Below are 22,694 nucleotides of genomic sequence, written 5' to 3' on the forward strand. Positions count from 1 at the left end.
AAGACAAAGAACCCATTTTAAAAATGGGAAAAAGATTAAAGAGACATTTCTTCAAAAATATATACAAATGGATAAAAAGCACATGAAAAAATGCTCCAAATCTCTAGGTATTACAGAAATGAAAATCTAACTACAATGAGATACCATTTTCCCATAAGATTGGCAGCTATGAAAAAAACAGAAGACTACAAGTGCTGGAGAGGATATGGAGGAATGGGAACACTCATCCACTGCTCCCGGGAATGCACAAGGATCCAGCCATTCTGGAGAACAGTTTGGCGGTTTCTCAAAAAACTAGATATAGACTTGCCATATGACCCATCAATTCCACTGCTGGGTATATACCCAGTAGGACTGAAAACAAGGACACAAACCAATATATGCATACCAATGTTCATAGCAGCATTGTTCACTATTGCCAGAAGTTGGAATCAACCCAAATGCCCATCAACAGATGAATGGATAAATAAAATGTGGTATATACATACAATGGACTCATCTTTAACAACGAATACACTACAAAAACACGTGATAATATGGATGAATCTCGAGAACCTCATGTTGAGTGAAGCAACCCAGGCATTGAAGGACAAATACTACCTGACCTCAATGATATGAAAGAAGTAAACCAAGCTGCCTCAGAGAGGTAAAGACTGGATGATAAGCTGAAAGGAAATGGGGGGAAGAGGGGTTGGTAGAGGAAAGATGTAAGCTGACACTTACATGGGTGAAATCTATGATAAGCTGGAGGTACAAGGAAGGGATAAAATAGGGGGAAAGGTTTACCTTTGCGTGGGGCTGTGCAGGCTTGAAGGGGGCTAGGGATGGGAGGATTGGTAATATTGCCTAAGAAATTGAGGGGAGGGTTGGGGACATAAGAACATAGGAGATTGTCAGGTATGTGGCTGAGAGTATAATGCTGTGAAACCTGTTTAGGATGCTTAAACAGGATAATCCGACATAGGACAGGCTCCTAGGGAATGTGAGTGCTCATTTTGCCATAGGGGGTTATATCATTGGATAGAGACCCATATAATGAGAGTGAAGGTATACCCACATCCTGGGGAGGACTGATGTTCTCAAATAGAGGGAATTGTATCTCTCGAGAGAAATGGTGGCTCCCAATGTATTAAGGGCAGTTGTGCATGTCAAGCCCTCAACACTGTTGCAAATATCTCTGAACATGGCCCTTGGAACAATGAAGATTGACCTTCACTGTGGGCCCTAAGGGGAGCGGGAGAGAGGTATTGAATAGATGGAATCAATGTAACTGTGCGGGCAATAGATGTGTTCCACAGGAGTACGTAAGGATGGATATAAGACATGTGAAATTACACCAAAAATATATAGTGGCTGATCGGGTAAAATGTAAATCATAATGTAAAACATAAGATAACTAAAAATTTAGAAAATTGTATAGTCTAAAACATAAACCACAATGTAAACCCAAACGTTACCTTGTTTGAAAGCTGTTGTCTCAATATCTGTACATCAGTTTAAATAAATATAGGATGAATATGTAAAAAGATTATTGCTGTGGAAGGAAAAAGGTTTTTAAGTTGGTGTGTGGGAGTACTGTATATTGTATATATGAATTACTGTGATCTAAAACTTTTGTGAAGATAAGCTCAATAATTAGGGTGAAAGAAAAAAAGAAGGACATAGACTCTGAGGAAAAGGCAGAAGAAGTTCCCTTGCCAATTTGCATACAGGGGAGCACTTACTGCAGTGATGGAAGGGAAAACACCAAAAACAAAGCTTTTGCTTGTTTAAATTTTTTGATACTCCAATTTATTTTTACTGTAATTTTTCCAAATTAATATGTATTCTATATCTAACCTTTAAACTCTTCACTATATTCCATTTTAGTATTAATAGAACCTGGAAATATATTGGGCTTCATTTTTGAAGAAGTTTTGGATCACAGAGAGGTTCAACAATGGCAGGAGAGGAATACTGGTGTGGCATGTTATTGACAGGAGATACATGGTTGGCAGGGAGTTCCCCAGGGCATATATCCAGGGTACATAAAACTGTTTGGATCTTTTCATAGTGATTACAATTAAAAACAGCAACTGAGGGAGTGGTGAGTTCCTCGCCAGGGGAGCTCTGTCACAGTCCCTAAAGGAATAGCAACAATCCCCCAAGTGAAACGGCAAAGACCAAAAAAGGACAGTCCAACAATGAGCCCTTGATACTAATGACTATGCTTGTGAGCCTGTGCACCTAAATTAAGAACAAGGCCTAGAGCTGCAGGGTGCCTAAGAGTTCCCTCCTGAGAGCCTCCGTGTTGCTCAAATGTGGCCAGTCTCAAAGCCAAACTCAGCATGTAAATGTATTGCCTCCCCCTCAGCATGGGACATGACCCCCAGGGATGAGCCTCCCTGCTGCCGAGGGATTACTACCAAGTACCAGCTGATGATGTAACTAGAAAATGACCTTGAATAAAAGGGTCAACAAGGACCAGCAGAATATCTCAGTCTACATGTAATACCAGGAGTTAAAAAGGCTTTTTTTTTTTTGAACTGAACAAAAGGGGGAAATGGAAAGGGCAAATGAGTTTATATGCCTATGAGTCTCCAAAAAGAGCCTGGAGGTTATCAGACAGATTGCCCTAATGCACACCTGAGCAGAGCCCTAGAGACAGATAAAGTAGATACAACCTCAGGTATTGCTTTTTCTGAGGGCTGCAGAGACCCACGGGTTCTATGGTCATGGCAGATGGAGTTCAATGCCATGTCAGTTGGCTCTACTTTGGAGATCGTGTTTCTGTGTGATGGAGCTGGACTCAGATGTGACCTTTGTCCACAAGTCTCTCCTGTTACTTTTACCAGAACTGTAGTTGGTGGCGGGGTTTAATATATACCCAGGGGACCTGAATCTCTGGAATGACCATGTGATAGCCAGGCTCTGACCCTCATCAGACTTGGAACTCCTACACTCTGGTTTATTGGACTTATGCCACTCAGCTAACATGGAGGTGAAGAAGTCAACCACCACACCAGGGAGCCGAGAGTGCCTACAACTGAAAGCAGGAGAATTGCATCCAGCATCTATGTGGAATCTAAGCCACCTCTTGATATAGATGTGGAGTGGACACAACCATTCTATGGTCCACAGTATGGAGGAATAAAGTATGGTTAGAGCGGACTTACTGATATTCTGTTCATGAACTATTGTGATTAATAATCGAAGAAAATGTGGCATGGTGTGGAGAAAGTAACCATGGTGGCTGCTGGGGGTAGGGAGTGGGAGGAAGAGATGTGATGTGCGGGCATTTTTGGGGTTTGGAGTTGTCCTGGGTGGTGCTGCAGGGACACTTATCGTAGATTGTATGTCCTTCCATGGCCCACTGGTTGGACTCTGGGAGAGTGTGGGCTGTGGTGTGGACCATTGACCATGAGGTGCAGCGGTGCTCAGAGATGCATTCACCAAATGCAATGAATGTCTCATGATGGAGTAGGTTGTTGTTATGGGGGGAGTAGGGGGTTGGGGTATATATGGGGACCTTATATATTTTTATTGTAGCATTAAAAAATCAAATAAAGACAGAAACATAAAAAACATAAAAAATTTTTTGAAGTAAAAAGTAAAGTTAGCCTGGAGGTCATTTTAGAGGTTATGAATATGCACGTCTCAACAGGATCACATTCACTCCCACAGTAAATATTCCCTCAATTAGCAGGTCTCCTGAGGCCTCTGGAGACATCCACACCCTGCAGGGAGGGCAGTCATCTCAGGAGTTTGGCTCCTTGCCAGTGGGCCCTCTTTTCTCCTTTGGAATTCATGCTCCCCAGTGTGACAGAGATGGAACTCAGTTGTGATTTCCCTACACAAAGCTGTTTTGCCAATTTTATTTGAACCCACAGTTGGGACTAGAGTTGATAGGTTTATTTCCAAGAGACTTAAACTTCTGGGCTTTCCATTTCCCATTTGAGCCCTAAATCTCAACAGAGTTGCAACACCTACTTTCCAGATCTTAGGACCAAGGACAACTGACAAGGAGATGATACTGGACAACAACTATTCCAAGGAACAGGGAGAGTGTACAACTACAAGAAGATAGTCTCATCCATCTGCCCCATGGGAACTAAGCCATCTTAATTAGAGTCAGAGTTGGCATCACCATCCCAGAATCCTCATGCTTGGTGAATGAATGCTCCACCAGCATAGGCTTATTGCTATTCTACCATAAACTTATTGTGATTCTAATGATGGAATAACTTTTATCATTTATGTGTTAGCAGTGGCCACCAAAAGTTCTGAGAGGAAGGAGAAGCGAAAATAGGTATTATATGTGGGCATTTTCAGGACATTCCCTTTCACAAAACAGGCCATTATATGTCTTCTCATAGCTTACAGATTTGTCTGGAAGAGAATTTAAAATATAATATAAAGTATAATCCACAATTAGTGGCAGTTTTCCTATAAGTGTTCATCAATTGTAACAAATGTACTGCACAAATGAGGGATGTTATTAATGTGGGCAAGTGTGGGAAGGGGAGAGAGAGGGGCATATGGGAATTGGGAAGGGGAAAGATTTTCCTGAGCCCTTTAATGTACCCAACTGCCAGGGCTTTCTCTTTCTTTCTAAAAGTTCTGAGGAGGGGCTTCCTATGGCAGATTAAAACTGTTTTCTAGGCTGGGGAATGAAGAACCAGTTTGACCTGTAGTTTTCCAATTTAAACCTTTTAACGCATTAAAATAAGGGTGGTTATTAATCCTCGTAACAAATTTCATGAAGTAAGGGGAATATCCTTGAAAGCTTCTATGGAAAGATCTTTTCTAAATTATAATTAAAACAAGTTAAATGGATTGTGATATATTCCCGAACCTCGCATTCAGTATGTTCTTAAAATGATTCACAGTTTTACAATTTTATTAAGAAAATGTTATAAGCCCCTTGTAAATGAAATAAAAGAACATTCTTGGAATCCAGTATAATGGCTTCAATTTTCTTTAACTTTGGTATGCTCTCCTTGTGTTTATATAATACCAACTAAATTAATTAATATTTATTGAATCTTTAAGAGAATGAAAGTTGTAAGTTCATGTTTAATGAAATTAAGTTAAAAGAAGGAAATATAGATCTGCCCTCCCTTCAATGAACAAAGTAAACTTCAGTGGTTACTAATTATAATATTTTTACAAGATTTGTTTTATTTATTTATTCCCCCCACTCTGTTGTTTTTGCACTCATACATTCTTCTCATGTCTTCTTTTTTCTTCAAGAGGCACTGGGTACTGATCCCTGGACCTCGGGTGTGGGAAAGACACGCTCAATCACATGAGCTGTCTCATCTCCCCTGCCTGCTGCATCTCTCACCGTCTCTCCTCCGCATCTCACTTTGTTGCATCATCTTGCTGCGCCAGCTGCCCACAGCATGGGTTGCCAGGTCTCTGTGGCGCGGGCCATCCGCTGTCCCCCATTCAGGCCATCAGCTCTCCCTGGCACAGGCTGACAGAGCTCTGTGATATGCAGGCCAGCTGGTCTTCATCAGGAGGCCCTGGAAATCAAGCGTGGGACCTCCTATATGGTAGGCGGGAGCCCAGTTGCTTGACCCATATCTGCTCCCCTGATGTACTATAGGAAAATTATTAGTAATTGTGAATTCATAAGCTTTCAAATCAATAGTGTCTTCTGTTTTAGCCTACACTTGTGAATGATTAACTTGTGCACTGTCCTTTAGAATGTTGTAATACTGTTATGCAGACAACCCCTTTACCTAGTAAGCAAAAAAACAAATGTTTAACAGGAACAAGTTATCAGAGGTGGCACTTACACCTCCCGTTTGTATCCTCTGTAAAACTAAAAGCTGAATATCTTCATGTTCCTGCTCAGAGTTCCATGTGTAGAACAGAGCTCTTTGGGGCACAGTGTCCCTCCTCAGGGGAACTGGCCATTGCCCTGGAGATGGGCATTGTTGTTCTAGGGGGAGCTGACAATTCACAAGTTGCATGATCACCCTGAAATCATAGATTTGGTCTCGTATAAATTGGGGCACATTTTGGCTTCTGATTCAAGTCTCACCAAGGCGGCGCTGCTCTGCCTGGGACTGTTTTTCCAACTGGGACTCTGATTGTCCACTAAAGGGACTTCCTGGCCTTGTAAAGGATCAGATGTTATTTTCCCCCAGTTTGGTGAGTGTTTATACATACTTTGTTTCTTTGCTATACCTCTAACTAATTATTTTCTATTGTGATTTCCCAGTTATTATCATTTGATATCACCTGAAACTCATTTAATTGAATAAAGCTGTTTTATATAGCATTTAGGCTTTTTGCCTTTTTCTTAGCAAAACATTCCCTAATTGTAATTTAATAAAATTATTTCAATGAAAACTATCCAGTCTATGTGGTTATGCTTCATTATGAGTTCGTAAAAGCATCTTCTAAACTGAAGCATATAAATGGCTAGTTCCAGGAAGCCATTATTAATTAAGAATGTAAATTGATATTAATAACAAAAAGTAGCTTCATTGCAAGAAATCCTGTGAGAGGCCACCTCAATCTGCATATTAAAGAAGTAAAGGGAAGCGGATTTGGCCCAGAGGATAGGACGTCCACCTACCACATGGGAGAAATAAAGAAATCTACAACTGAAAGTAGTGGTAAAGAAAGGTAATCTTGATTGTATTGGGACCAGTAGTTTTCACAAAATAATGAAGAAAGTACTTTCTACTGTAGTGCTCAAGTATAATATCCATTAATTTACATAATCACATCAAAAGTAATATCATTTAGTATGTTATATATTGCCTTGGAAATATTTATAAAGTTATAAAGATTAACAATACTGAAGTCTATCTCATTTACACTCTCTTGTGCATCCCACCCTGGCTGAAGTTCCCTGCATGTTGCCTCTCCATTTGAGTTCTTGGCTGAGGTGGTCACTGATCTCTTCAAAATTATCTACCGCATCTCTGGTTACGTTCCTGAGGTGGATGGAGAGGACGTTGCAGTTTCAGACTCCTGGAGCAGCTGGCGAGGGCTTGATATGGCCAGTTGTCCAATGAACACTGCCTTCAGATTGGTTCAGTTTCTTAGTGCTGAAGGCCTCTATGCACAAGGCAGATGAAACCCTGGAGCCTTACCTTCCTAGTCTCTCTCTAGGATCAACTGTGCTCCAGCATGCTGGCTATGTGAAGGACATAATAAGTAGAGCAAAAATTACCGGAGTACTGTGAGTAGAACTTAAAACACAATTGGCGTTATGACCTGCTCCTGTGGAGAGAGAACATGTATGGTATTGCAAAACTGGATCTGAGATGTATTCACTGCAGCTGAAAGAGAAACTTATGCATTGATTAGTGCACTGATTGGAATTAAGTACTGTACCTATACACCTGATGAATGTAATTTCTCTTCTACATCATATGCAGAATGGTATCGAATGTGTCAAAAATCTTGATAAGTTCATTCATTTCATAAGGAGTTAATGAATGTGGCTAAAAGAGAAAGAAATGGCTCTCTTAAGTACCACCTTTATTTTGTTTGCAATAAGCTCATCTTGTTGTTGCGTATACTATCTTTGTTAGGTTATGTCTAAGGCAGTGCCTATCTCACACCTCTCCTGCTGTCGTAAGCATAACCACTACTGTGGGAACCTCGGTTGGCCATTTATACCCACACTCATCAGGTTCACCACAGTCTGCCCCTAGGGTTGACCAGGAGCATAAAGAAGTCAAGGAAGATTGCTGTTTCCATCAACTTTGGAGGAAGTGGCCTCTGAAGGCCCCTGGCCTTTCCCACGCTTGGGTTCCAGGACATCGTGACTGGCCCCCTTTTTGGGTCTGTTTACCACCATCTTCTTTATTCTTTTAGTCGGACCATTTACCTTCAAAAGTCTAATTAAGATTATTTCTTTCATAATCAATGCTCTACTAGTCATGTGGGGATTTCATCCTGTTCCCGTCAGGGTGCTGGACCCATCTTCCCTGAAACACAGAATTGCCAAGTAGGTTCATTCCCTGTCAGGCAGGGACTACCACCCTAACCAGCAGGAATTAACTGCAGAAGAATGACCTTTGCCCCTCAGCAGCCCTTAAGAATAATGGCATGAACTCTCTGAGGGGGGAGTTGAGGCTGTTTAGCATAGGGAAATGAGAAGATGAGCCACAACATGGCCAGTAGACACCATGGCCATGAATCCCCACCGAGTCCTTGACCTTGAGGTTCCAGTTGAGACTCTTTCCTGGGTTGAGGAGAGGTGCTGGATATCCGGATCAGACTCAACATTGGCTCCCACCATTGGTAGGGTAGCCAATAACAGCTTCGGCCCCTCTTATTAGCATTGCTAATGGGAGGAATACTTAATAATTTTAAAAGTGTCACACAAGCCAGTACTCATTTACTCTGCCTATAAAAGCTCACACCAAATTTTTGTGATTATTTCCATCCATCTCTCCATTTCTCTGCAAGCTCTGTCCTTTCCCCCATTTCTTAATAAATTCTTTTTCCTGGCCTAACTAAAAAAGAAAGGAAAAAAAAAGAAAAAAGAGAGATGCTACAAGCAGGTGGTATAGATGCTGCTGTGAACATGATTCAGTGACTTCCACAACTGACAGTTCCCTCACTGAGCAGCAGAATGTCCCCAGGTTTCAGGGAAGCCTGCATGTGCATTTCTGAAATCTTAGAATGTTACCCCATTGGTAGGAGAGCAACATTTTCATGGTTTCAATCCACACGGTTATTAATACTGCATATATTTTCAAGGTGCTTAGTAAGAGAATCACAGTAAAATGCGGCTTGCAGAATTTTTATGTTCATAAAAATCTAAGATCAGTACACAAAATGAAATCATTTCTTTCTTGCTAGAGGTTATTTGTAAAATAAAGTGTTGACATATAGTATGTGTAAAAGTTACTGATGAGTCCTTGGACCATGTGATGTGCACAATTCATAAAATGTGGTATATGCAAAATGTGATATATCCATACAATGGAATACTACTCAGCTGTAAGAAGGAACAGAGAACTAATACGTGAGATAAGATAGGTGAATCTTGTGTACCTTATTTTGAGAGGACCAAGCCAGGCATTGAATGATAAGTACTACATGACTTCTCTGATATGAATTAAGCAAATCAAGCTGTCTCAGAGAGTTAAGAGATGGGAGGTTAGGCTTATAGGAAATTGTGGGAGCTAGGACAGTTGTCAATTGACATCTACATGGGCGAAATCTATGATAGAATGGAAGTAAGTAGTTGTGCACAGAAGGGATAAGACGGGGACATAGACATACTATTGGGTGGGGCTTTGAATGCTAGAGGTCAACTAGGTTTGGGAGGATAGGACAGATGGTCTGTGAAGTTGGGGGAGTTTTTTGGGGGAGAGGGTGAACATGGGAGATTGTCAGGTGTATGGTTGAAAGTATAATGTTGAGAAAAATCTTTAGAAAATAGAATAAGGAAGTGTTATTTGTTTAAGGAGTCTGGTGGTGGCACCTGGCACAGGGTGCACGTGGGAGAGGCTGCTAGGGAGTGTGTGAGTGCTCATCTCGTCCTAGAGTGTTATATCATTGCGTGGAGACCAATGCAATGAGCAGGAAGGTGCTGTACTGCCGTCCTGGGGAGGCCTGATATTCTCAAACAGAGGGTAGGGTGTCTCTTGAGAGCATTGGTGTCTCCCAATTGGGGAGGACAGTCTAGTGTCTCAGTCCTTCAGCATTGTTGCAAGAATGTGGAATCTGGTTCTTCAAGCAGTGAAGCTTGGTTGTCCCTGGGGGTCCTGAGGAGAGGTGGAGAGAAGAGGTGAATAGATGGAAGAGGGGTAACTGGGGTAGGGGAAGTGGTCCACAAGGTCATGCAATGATCGACAAAGGGCATGTTAAATTTTACCAAAAATTTGTGAAAGTGTGTAGTCTAAAATGTAAATCATAATGTAAAAAATAATGAAGCTAAAGATTTTAAACTGTGTGCAGTAAAATATAAGCTATAATGTAAACCATAATGAAACCATGGTTAGTAGGTATGTTTCAATATCTGTACATCAGCTGTGGCAAATATAGCATCCACATATAAAAAGTCATTGCTGGGGAAGGGGGAGAAGGGTTTGATATTGGGTATATAGGAGTGCCCTGTATTGTATATGTGATTTTACTTTGATATAAAACTTCTTTGAGAACAAAATTAAAAATTAAAGAGGATGTGGACACTGAGGAGTGGACGTGGTTGCCTTGCCACTACATACATTTCAACACGTATTACTGTGATGAAAGGCAAAAAGTAAAAAACAACTTTAATATTTTTCATTTTTAATACCCCAATTTATTTTTTATTTTTACTTTTTCTAAAGTAGTGTTATTCTATATTTAATCTTAAAACCTATCAGTACTATTTTATTTTCCTACTAATTGAATTTGGCAATATGTTAGTCTTCTTTTTTGAAGAAGTTTTGGATCACAGAGGGGTTCAGCTATGACAAGGGAGGAGCACCCGTGTGGAGTGTCATTGATGGTGGACACATGGTTCGGAGGGAGTTTTCCAGGGCATATGTATAGGGTATATAAAAATGTTTGGATATTTGTTGGATATTGTCATAGTAGGTTGAGTTACACATGAAAACTGAGGGAGTGCTGAGTTCCTTGTCAACGGAACTCTGTCACATTCCCCAATGGAACAGCAACAATCCCCCAAGGGCAGGGGTAAAGAGCAGTGGTGAAGGATGGTCCAGTGATAGGCCCTTGATACTGATGAGTTTGGTTTTGAGCGTGTGTGCTTGAAATTTGAACTAGGTGTAGAGCTGCCGGGTGCCTAAGAGTTACCTCCTAAGAGCTTCTATGTGGCTCAAATGTGGAAACTCTCTAAGCTAGGCTCAGTATGTAAATACATAACCTCCCCCCCAGCATGGGACATGACTCCCGGGGTTGAGCCTCCCTGGTGCCTAGGTATTACTACCAATCACCAGCTGTTGATGCAACCAGAAAAAAACCGTGAATACAAGGTGGAAATGGTAAAGACAAATGAGTTTATAAGGCTAAGAGGCTTCAAAATGAGTTATGTGGTCATCAGAGGGTCTCATGCCCATGTCTGCAGGATTCCTGAGACAGCCAAAGTAGATACAAGCCCAGATAGTGGTACTCCTGAGGCCTACTGAGACCCACAGTCATTGCAGGGGGCCCTGGAGTTGAGTGCCATGCCACTGGGACCTACTATGCAATTTGTGCTCCTGAGTGTGATGGAGTTGGATTGAGATGTGACCTTTCTATGTCTGCCTCTTCTGTCACTTTTAGTGTACTTACGGTTTGCATTCAGGTTTGTGTATACTCAGGAGACTTGAATCTCTGGACTGTCCATGTGCCAGCTGGAACCTTAGTCTCAGTAGAGTGGCAACACCTACTCTCCTGTTCATTGGACTTACCCTGGTCTTACCCTATTACCCATGTCAGCTAACAGGGAGGTGAAATGTTCAACCACCACATCCGTTCCCTCAATGAGCAGCATGTAAATGCATTACCTTCCCCCCAGCATGGGACCTGACTCCCGAGGATGATCCTCCCTGGCGCCAAGATATTCCTACCAGTCACCACCTATTGATGTAAGCAGAAAATAATCCTTGAATACAAGGGAGAAATGGTAAAGACAGGTGAGTTTATAAGGCTAAGAGACTTCAAAATGAGTTATGAGGTTTTCAGAGGGGTCGTGCTCATCCTATGTCTGCAGGATTCCTGAGACAGCCAAAGTAGATACAACCCCAGGTGGTGGTATTCCTGAGGACTCCTGAGACCCACAGTCATTGCAGGTGGCCCTGGAGTTCAATGCCTTGGCAGTGGGACCTACTTTGGAATTTGTGCTCCTGAGTGTGATTGAGTTGGACTGAGATGGCACCTTTCTATGCATGCCTCTTCTGTCACTTTTAGTGAACTTATGGTATACATTCAGGTTTATATATATTCAGAAGCCTTGAATCTCTGGACTCTCCATGTACTAGCTGGACCCTGATCCTCAGTAGAGTGGCAACACCTACTCTCCAGTTCATTGGATTTACCCCGGTCTTATTCTGGTACCCATGTCAGCTAACAGGAAGATGAAATGTTCATCCACCACATCAGCTAACCGAGAGTTTCTACAACTGCATGCAGGAGAATTCCATCCATCAACCATGTGGGATGTACGCCCCTTCTCTATTTAGAGGTAGAGTGTACATTTCCGTCCCAGGCTCCAGAAGATGAAAGAATATAATGTGCATTGGAGTGGAGTTGCTGGCATTCTACTATAGAACTATTGTGACTCTAGCAATGGAAGAAATTGTATCATTGATGTGGAGTTGTTGGCCACGGAAGATGCTGAGGGCTCTGAGAGGGAAAAAGAGGTATGATAGTGGGCCTTTTTGGGACTTGGAGTTGTCCAGAATGATATTGCAGGGTCCGATGGAGGACATCATATATCCTTCCTTAACCCCCTGAATGGACTGGGGGAGAGTGTGCACTACAATGTAATCCACAGTCGATGTGGTATATCAGTGCTCCAGGATGTATTCACCAAATGCAGTGAATGTGCTTCACTGATGAAAGCGGATGTTGATATGGGACATGTGGGTTGGTGATTGAAGATTGGGGTAAACGGGAACCTCATGTTTTTTAACGTATTTTGTGCGATCTACTTATCTTTTTTAAAAAGGCAATAAAAAATTAAGAAATTTAAATCAATCAAATGCCTCACATGAATGATAAAAATCAATGAAATCACAGTACTTAAATACAATAAAAAACTAAAATTTAATAATCATAAGAACAAAATACTCATAAATATCCATAAGCCCAAATTCAGAAATAAAATGCATTTGAAGACATGTAATTGAAAACACCTTTCAAGGTAATTGATACTGCAAACATGCAGATGTAAAGATAATGTCCAGTCTTTTACCTTGGGACTTGAAAGTTGGTGGCTAGCATATATAGATGCAAACCAAAGTTGCAGAGTGCAGAAGAATATTCGATGAAAATTTGTAAAGACATGACATTTTTGAAAGCATCTTTGGGGTTGATTGAAGTCTAGTGAGGATCCTGATGTTCCTAAAGAGAAGCCTCATTTTGAAGGAGGCATAGCTGTCTTTTGAGAGGCAAGTTGGCTGTGAAATTCCTTCCTGAGAGCTCATACCATCAGGTTAATTTTGAAAAACCGGCAAAAAAAAAAAATCAATGAGAAAAAGCCCTTCATTTTACAGACAACGAAAGGAAACATACACATGTCGTCTGTTTTTATTTAGACATTGATTTTAATTTTGAAAATGGATAATGAAACAACCTTATGTGGGTTAATATGTAAAGAAAATTCTAACATTTTCTGTGAACACTAACCTAGAGTCCCAAGCTCTTAACAATATACTAAAGGTGAGAACCTGTTAAAAGTAATGGCACGCTAAATTCTTGTTTGAATAAATTGAAAAGATGCATGTAAAAAAATGAAAATTAAGATCATATCTAGATTTATTGTAGTTGTTCCCTTTGAAAATGTTAAGTAAGGGGCCATAATCAAATGGAAAAACAAAATAGAGAATGGAGGTAAGGAGTGTGAAGATCCATACTTAAGAGTGGATGAAATTTGGAAGCAGGAAATAGGGAAGCAAGCTCCTGTAGGTTTTAGTATCCAACTGCCTGATGGGACCTAAACGCCCACTGAACTAGAAACAGAGTGTGCATCAGCATCCCCAAATCTTCAGTATTGTGGAATGAAAAGTGGACTAAGGTAGACTTATTATTTTACTGGACTTATTATTATTCCAGCAATGGAATTACTTTTATCATTGGTATAAATGCCGTGGCCACTGGAGGTTCTGTGGGTGGGGAGAGGTAAGAACAGGAGTAATACGAGTGCATTTTTGGAACACTGGAGGTGTCCTGCATGATACTGCAATGATAGATAAAGCCAATGATCTATTTTGTCACAACATATAAAATTATGTGGGGCAACTTTATAATGTAAACTATGGTCATAGTAGCAATGCTTCAGTATGTGTTCATCAGGTGCAACAAATGTACCACACTAATGGAAGGTATTGTTCACATGGAAAAGTGTGTGAGGGGGTGGGGCATATGGGAATCTCTTCTATTTTTTATATAGCATTTATGTAATCTAAAGCTTTTTGAAAAATTGAAAAATAGAAAGAATCACGCTTCCATAGTTTTAGCATTGCAGTGAAATAACAGCGAGAGAGATAGGTTTGTGAAGTTGAGAAAGCTATCCTGAATCATACTAAGGTCCAGAATTTCAAGAAAAAAGTTCGTATATAATGACAACTAGAAAACATATTCAAGCCTATTCCCGTGGAAAAGTAATATAGGGGAAGAGTAATGAGTAATATCACTGCTAATAAATGAAAGCTCTTGATCTTGATACATTTTGTATACTGGAATATACTTTTTCAAAAGTAATGTAAATAAAACTAGATATAAAAGGTTATAATAAACCAGATAAGAAACCTTAAAATTCTGCATGATCTTGCAGTAATGGATTAAGGCCATGTTAAATTTTATCAGATTTTATAAAAATATATAGTCCAAAATGTAAACCATAAGGTGAATCATTGATGGTGGTTAGATATTTGTGTATCGGTTGATGAAGTGTACTTTCCACACATAAATTCCTATCATTGTGGGAAAGAGGAAAAGGGGAAGAATGTTGGTTATATGGGAATCCCCTATATTCTGTATGTGACTCTACTATGACCTAAAATTTCTTTGAAGAATAAATGAAAAAAAAAATATGACACTGGGTGCATAAATTGAAGAAAATGTCACTGTACATACAGAATAACTGTCTTACCGTGATGAAAGGCAAAATGCAAAAAAACGTTACTTTTTCTTCAAATGTTTTTTCATTATTTTTTAATATCCCAATTTTTAAAAATATTTTTACTTTAAAATTTTTCTCTTTTATACTTATGTATAAAACGACTTCACTTTCTTAATGATTTTGTTGTAGGAATAATATAGGCCCTTTTTTCCTGAGTATCAGACTTCTTTCTAACAGCTAGAAACTAGAAACAGTCCTAATATAAGCAGGTGAGTAGATGAATGCACTGGGGGGGGGTATATGCATTTATTATGATACTAGAAATACTACTCAGTAGTAGAGTCATGATTACTTCGGATTCACAATATGGATGGATTACCAAATTGCACCGAGTGAAGAAGGTGAAGAAATAAAGCACGTACATTATGATTCAATTTTTATAAATTCTGGAAGATGCATCGTAATACAGTGTTACATAAAGATTTGTCCTAGCTGGGCACGTTTTGGGAGTTGGAAGAAGTAGGATGGAGGAATTAGAAACGGAGAAGAGAACACTTGTAGGGTTGTTGGATTTGCTCACATTCTTGATTGTGGTGCTGGTTGCGTGAGTGTATGCATATCAAAGTACATAAAGAATTTTATAATTTAAATGTATGTCATTTTTGAGATGTCAGATATCCCTCAAGAATCTATTTTTAAAAAGTAGATATATTGGTAAGGAAGGTGATATGGAGACATAAATGAGGATCCATGATGTGACAGAGACGCCTGAAGAAAAATTCCTGAACCCTGGTCCTCTGCCTGTTACTCAGGTAAACACTAGAATGCATTCACAACACAATTGATTCCTACTACAGAACGGCATCTGTCCAGGGTGTAAACGTCAGTAAGTTTGTGAAACTGTGTCTTGTTCACGTAGGAATTCCAGTCTAGTGATGTAGATTTGGGCTCACATTTACCAAATATGTGTTCATAGGCATGTCACTTAATTGTCTTTTATTCTTTTTGTAGTTTTATGTCTTTTGTAGTTTTACATCCATGAAGTGGAGATATATTGATACTTATTTCCATGTTTCATGTTCTTTTGTTAAAATGAAATGATTGGTATCAGTTTTAGTTTAGCACAATCATATAATGTGAAATCCCATTTTCCTGAATGCTACCTCTTCTAAGGCCACTAGGACACTCATATCTGCTCTAGGCACTGTCCGGTATCCAACACTAGACCTTGCTTTATGGTGCGAGGAAATGACAACTGGGTCCCTAACCCAGCTGATTGAAACCAGCTCAGTCCTGAACCTACAACTCTGGGAGAGGAGAGCCCCAGCCCTGGGATTCTGAGGTCTTCACATTCATTGAGTAGAACTGAAAAGCAGCAATTTATCATGGGGTTTTAGCTTAGCTAGGTTCATAATATGGAAGTTTAATAGAATTTTTTTTTGTAGAAAAATAAATATATTGGCTTTGTGAGTGAATGTGAGTGAGAGGAAGATTGACATTGTGGGAGCATTTTCTCAAGGTGTTGAATGTTGGGTGCAGATGGTGGAGTCTGGGGGAGAGTTGGGTAATGAGTGGGGAGTCTCTGAGACTCTCCTGTATCCTTTGAGTTCACCCTCAGTAACTAGTAGATGGGCTGTTTCCAGCAGACCCCCTGCTGGGGTGTCTGCTGATTGATTGGGGTTCAGGATTGATGGAATGAAGAAGCACTACACAGACTATGAAGGGCAAGTCCATCATGTCCAAGAAAAATGCCTAGAACCTACCATGTCCTCCAGTGGATAGTCTGAAAGCCAAGAGTATGTTGGTGTATTACTGCGTGAGATAAAATGAAGAGAGGTAGTGTGAGCCCAGATTCAACTCTCCCCTGCAGAGGGGCTTTCAGGGGTTGCTCATGGCCCCACAATGCCAGAGTTGTGCAAAGGCAGGAGAGGTTGATTTTGTCATCTGGAATATTCCCTAAGGGTCTGTGTTTCTCCTGTACCCTGGACAGCTCTTCTTTGAAGTAATGAGTAGCTCTGTGGACACCTGTAGGGTCCAGCAGCTGAGAGCAGAGTGTGTAGCTTTGCTGACCAAGGACTGCGTTTTAACCAGAGGAGCCTGCCAAGGGCTGCAAAACTTGGCTAGCGATAGTAGCCATACTGACTCACAGCTATAGCTCAGCCATCCCAGTCCAAGATGCCTGCCAAGGACAGTTCTACCTGTCATCTACATCCATCAGCCTGTATGCTCAAAACCAATGAAGATATGCTGTGTGGACACATATTAGAGAGAAGAATATAGGACATCAGACCTACAGCTGTACAGGAACAGCAGGACTAACTGTAAGGTTGTCTCAGTAACACCAAGCCCATAGTTCAAGGCCAGGGTTTGTGCTTGTGGAAGTCAAGAAGATGCACCTCAGGGATAATGTCAAAGAGAAGGTGAGGGGAAGGTCACGATCACTGAATCAAAGTGCAGGTGCAGGGCAGGTGCAAGGGACCTCAAGATTTTCGAGTCCAGGAATGTGAACTATGGTGAGGTGGAGACCAAGGACCCAAGGATAAGTGCAGGGGACCTCAACATTACTGAGTGCCAGGGCAGGACCTGCTGCAGGTGGAGGGAGCGTTTGGAACCATGGAGTCCAGCTTCTCTAGTCAAGCAGGTGAAAGGGGGACCCAGCCACATGGATTCCAGGGGCCAGGATTTTATCAGTGCCAGGGGAGTTTAGGAAGACTGAGTCCAAGGCAAGATTCAGGAGAAACTGAGGTCGATGGAACCAAGGGCTCAGAAACAAAGTAGTCGGAAACCAGAAGCATTCATGCCAGGGATGAAATTTTGAAAATCCAGTCGGGAGATGTCATCAAATCACAACTTACAGATTTTTAGGCATACTTGTGCAGCATCTGAATTTTTCTGGAAATTTAGGAATTATCATGAAATATATGGTCCTGTCCTTTAGTCAAATCATCCAATTAGAAATGGGATAAAAGACACAAAACCATAATCACACTTACATATATACCAATGTACTGCCACATAAACACGTAAGAATGTAGACATTAGGATCCATAAATGATATATGTTCATTGCCATAAACCACTAACACAATCACATGCTAACCCACACTCAGCCATTCGAGCCACCCCAGGCTAACACGTATACTAAGATTCATGTACACTACTACACCCAAGTTAATCCACACTCTTTCCCACTTAAACACACACAGACACAAAGACATCATTTCCCAGAGTAAAACATAGCTACCCACATGCTAATGCAAACACATGAACCCATGAAAATGTGCATAGCATAACCTGTGTTACGTACACATTATCACATATACTTAGGTTAGCACCTGCAAACATACCCGCACATATTAGAAAGGTAGACGCTATTGGTAAGTTGTTTTCTCTCTAAGGAGAAGAAATAATCAGGCTAATTCAAGAAGGTCCTACTTAAGCTCTCTCTGCCCTGGTTCATCAGATGGGCATCAGTGATTCATGGATCCTTCACTCCACCTAGTGGCCATCCCCATTGTGCCAGCTGTGGGGGGGCATTGGTGCCTGGAATCCCACTACATTTCTCTCACAGTGATTCTTAAACAGTGATACACTGCTCTTTCCAAGACAGTCCTGGAGCTCAGCTGAAACAGGAGCTGGTTCTTTGGCGTATCTCTGGCATCGATATTCTGCTCTGGTAGAAAGGTTTGGAGTAGGCAGTAGAAGTGAATGCAGTGCCACTCTTCCACCGTGATGGTATTCTCAGGACTGAAGGATCCAGACTTAGTTGGAACACTGGGCTGTGATGAAGAACCTACCAAAATATGAGGTGACAAAAGGGTCTTCGAGGGTTTCACCTGATGTGGGCCTGACACCCCCTGCTGTACCTGACATAGGACACATGAGGACACGGTTAACCACAGTAAGTGAGATGAAACCTCACCATTCATCCATCCCCACCAATCCCTAAGACACTTGTGAACTCCAAGATTTCCAAGTCCATGAGGTGATCTCCCTGAGGACACACCCAGTTCACAGAGAAGAGAGTCATAAACTTTCCAATTCTGAATCTGTCCTTACCCTGGAAGCAGGGGTCCTCGTGTGCATGTGGGAGAGCCCTTCTTCTAAGCTATGGGGAAGCTCAGTAGGGACATTGTTCCCCATGGGCTGACAAGGATATGTACCCACAGTGGGCATACACCAGACTAACAGAGGCCTTCTGCTTCAGAAGGTGCCCTTCCTGTAAGTTCTTAATTATATACTTCCAGGTTACAAACAAAGAACAGCAGTACACTCATTTTGAGAGGCCCAGATGGATCACATGTGTGCCTATGAAAAATGATTTAAACATCAAAGACAAACACACATAGAATAACACATATTTACTGTACACTAGAAAATAAAATGACCACTGAGAAGGTAACACCTGAGGATTGGTCCACCAGGGCAATGTATTAGGCTGAATATGTAGCACCAAATATATCTAGGTTCTTAAACAAGACACTTGCAAATGATGGCTGATATGCATGAGGGTCTTTGCAGGTATGATTCAAGATTTTGAGATGAGAATTCCTGGAGTTTTCAGTGGGCCCTATACACATTGACAGGTGTCCTTGAGGACGAGAGGGATATTAGGTAGCAGGACAATAACAAGACTATATAACTACTGAAGTAGACTGATCACATCAGTTTTCAACATGGCCAAGAGGCCATGAGTGAGCGAGTTCAAGAAACCCTACTCTAGAATCTGAAACTAGATTCTCTCCTAGGGTCTGTAGAGGAGATGCATTCCTATAAATACCATGATTTGGCACAATGAATCCTATTTCAGACTTAAATACGAGAATTCTAAGGATGGTAATACATGTTGCTTTGATTCCCAAATTTATCCTCTTCAAAACAGCCATAGGAATCTCATGCCTCCAAGGAGGTGTATGTCCATCAGGACAACCCTAGTAACAGATCTGTGGCCCATGGATATGTCTGTGTTCAGGTATTTCTGTCAAGGAAAGGACTGAAGGAGGGGTTGCTGATCAGGACTGTGCTTGAACCGAGCCCGCCTGTGAGCCCCTGGCTGGGAGGCCAGTTACTAATGATTTCCCTGTCAGAGCCTTAGGGCTTTGGAGATTGGAAATGAGCTGGAAACAGAAAAACTGTCTTGGTTTTAATAATGGCTAGCTTCCCTTCTAGTTCATTTATTTAAAATTCACATACAAAAGTTGTGAGGAGGATTGGCTGCCCTTATTGGGGAATGGTGAAAACAAGACTGAGATGCATTGTTTGTAGCAGAGCACACTGACTGCAGAGCTCTGGAGAAAAGGTGGGTTTCCCTTGCAAACAGATGTGTAAAACACAAGATGGAATTTGAGGGGTACTAGTAGATTCATCCCCATGTTGATTATTGATGACCATGCTTTCCAGCACATGATATTTTCCAGATACATGAAAATTCTATTTTTAACACATTGGGAAGAGCCAAAATATTCTGAAATACAGTTGGCCAGTTAACAACACCACCAGTTATTTCCGAGTATTCTCATTTTTCACACTCTCACTAATCCATATTTTGTTAATACGAAAAAAAAATAAAGACTTATAGCTGTATTAGTCAGCCAACGGGGTGCTGATGCAAAGTGCCAGAACTCTGTTGGCTTTAAAATGTATTCATTTGGGTAAAAGTTTACAGTTACAAGGCCCTAAGAGTCCTACTCATTGTTTTCTCAGGAGAGTCAGTTGCCCGGAGTGGAAGCCGTAGGGAGGAGACCTCTGCCTGGGCTCCTAGGGCTTCCTGCCTCAGTCTCTGTCATAGGGCTGGTTCCTTCCAGGCCTGCTCAGCTGCTCAGCTGCTCTGTTGTCTTCAGCTGCAAAGTGACAGGTGAGTGACTCTTCTCTCCCCATGGCCACAGGATGAAACAAAACAGAGCTCTCTCCTCTTCTGTGTATCTTCTTAAGTAAAGACTTTTGTATCAGTCCACCAAGGGGACAGCTCTCAGCATAACCTACCTGTCTGCCTCTCCCATTTCCCCTAGAATACTTTCTTCCATTTGTATGTTACATTTATTAGAATTGATGAATATTGGCGCACTGCTACTTCTATGCTCTATAGTTTTCATTTTAGTTTACACTTTTCCGCATACAATTTTATAGATATTGGCAGAATGTATAATGGCCCATAACCATCATAACAATGTCATGCAGAAAAATTCAGTTGCCCTAAAAATATTCTGATTTCTACCTTCTTTTCTCTCCCCCTCCCAAAAGAAAGTCTGGTAACCACTTCCTTTAAATCAGCATTAAAATGTTTTCTGTTATTTGAATGATACAAGATCTACTTTGGTCCCTGGTTGCATCCTTACTTATGTTTATTCATTCCTCTATCTTGAGTGTGAAATTGTGATGCTTGCTCTCCTTCAGATAGCATGGAGACTTAGATCTTATAGGGCAGATGAAGGAAATGTTTTGTTTGCAGTTGTAGATACTCCTTGTCTTTTGGGATCATTTTATTAGTTGCTCTGGGCAAATACAATGATCTGGAGAGTAGGTGTTCTTGCACCTCTGCTGAGATTCAGGGCTCAAGCAGGATACGAAAAGCCTGAAGATTTAAGTCTCTACCTTGCCCATTTTCAGTTGGTGTAATGGGTAGACTTTGTCAACTCAATCAGGTGAAGTGTGCATTTGTTTGGTCAAGAAAGCACTGAGCTGGGAAATGGACTTTGGCCCAGTGGTTAGGGCGTCCGTCTACCATATGGGAGGTCCGCGGTTCAAACCCTGGGCCTCCTTGACCCGTGTGGAGCTGGCCATGCGCAGTGCTGATGCGCGCAAGGAGTGCCATGCCACGCAAGGGTGTCCCCCGCGTGGGGGAGCCCCACGCGCAAGGAGTGCGCCCGTGAGGAGAGCCGCCCAGCGTGAAAAGAAAGAGCAGCCTGCCCAGGAATGGCGCCGCCCACACTTCCCGTGCCGCTGACGACAACAGAAGTGGACAAAGAAACAAGAGGCAGCAAATAGACACCAAGAACAGACAACCAGGGGAGGGGGGAAATTAAATAAATAAATAAATCTTTAAAAAAAAAAGAAAAAAAAAAAAAAAGAAAGCACTGAGCTAATTTCTATACAAGGGTCTTTCCTGGACTTTAATCAGTGAGTTGATGGCATAGATGGCAGAATTCTTCTACAATCAATGAGGAGATTGCTGTCAGCAATGAGTGACCTCTCATCCTTTTGTTTGAAATTCTTAAAAGGAGAATGATCTCATCATTCAGAAAGAGAATCCCCATCTCTATATAAGATAGCTAGCTTCTCCAGTGGGAGTTGTAAAGCTGACTCTGCCCTCTGATTATTTTCAAGGACCTTAAGAACCCTCTGTTTCCACTAATCAAGAGGCTACTGACAGTTCATGGCATTGTTACCAGATTTTGTCTAGGTTCTTGACTGAGCTGCAGAAGTGAATTTCAAGAGCACATCGAGGGGAAAAAAGAAGAGCACATCTGTTGAGTTAGGCCAGTAATTTATTCAGGTCGGGTGGGAAGAGAAATGGGAGAAAATGACGGATCACAGGTCCCAGGTAGAGAGAAAGATGCTGAGAAGTGATCAAGCAGGCTGAGTTACAGACTACAATTTCCCATTATAGTTTATAAGTGTCCAGGTTTGACTTGCATGTTGATCCATGTGGTAGAACTCAGCGGGAGAAGGGTGCAGAAGGCAGAAGCAGGGCAACCCAGCACTGGGACTGAGACAGGGTGAAGGCAAGAGCGCAGGAGAGCTTGGCGCTTGCGTTCAAACTATAAATTATTCCACACTTTGCTAACGGCAGGGTATGTGTTGCAGCTGTTTGTTGTTTTGATTGATTTCCTCTCCCATCAATCCCCCAGGAGGGCCCAATTATTAAGTCCTTGTGGAATATCCTGGGCTTCTCCTGGCTTGTGGAGGAAATTGTCTTCTGGATGCCAGAACTGTTTGAGGGGTCCCACAGCCATCTTGAGGTT

General features: G+C 41.5%; 1 long non-coding RNA gene across 2 annotated transcripts in view; it reads left to right on the top strand.

Moving 5' to 3' along the window:
• The window catches only part of LOC131277410 (uncharacterized), an 80,204-nt gene extending 59,713 nt beyond the window's left edge, over nt 1–20,491 (top strand). For both annotated transcript variants that reach the window (XR_009184579.1, XR_011648143.1), the window contains exon 4: nt 20,437–20,491. This is a non-coding gene — a long non-coding RNA (uncharacterized lncRNA). The remainder of the gene's footprint in view (nt 1–20,436) is intronic.
• Nucleotides 20,492–22,694: the final 2,203 nt, after the last annotated feature.

The sequence above is a fragment of the Dasypus novemcinctus genome, assembly GCF_030445035.2.
Source record: "Dasypus novemcinctus isolate mDasNov1 chromosome 12 unlocalized genomic scaffold, mDasNov1.1.hap2 SUPER_12_unloc_2, whole genome shotgun sequence".
In the NCBI taxonomy this organism is placed as follows: Eukaryota; Metazoa; Chordata; class Mammalia; order Cingulata; family Dasypodidae; genus Dasypus; species Dasypus novemcinctus.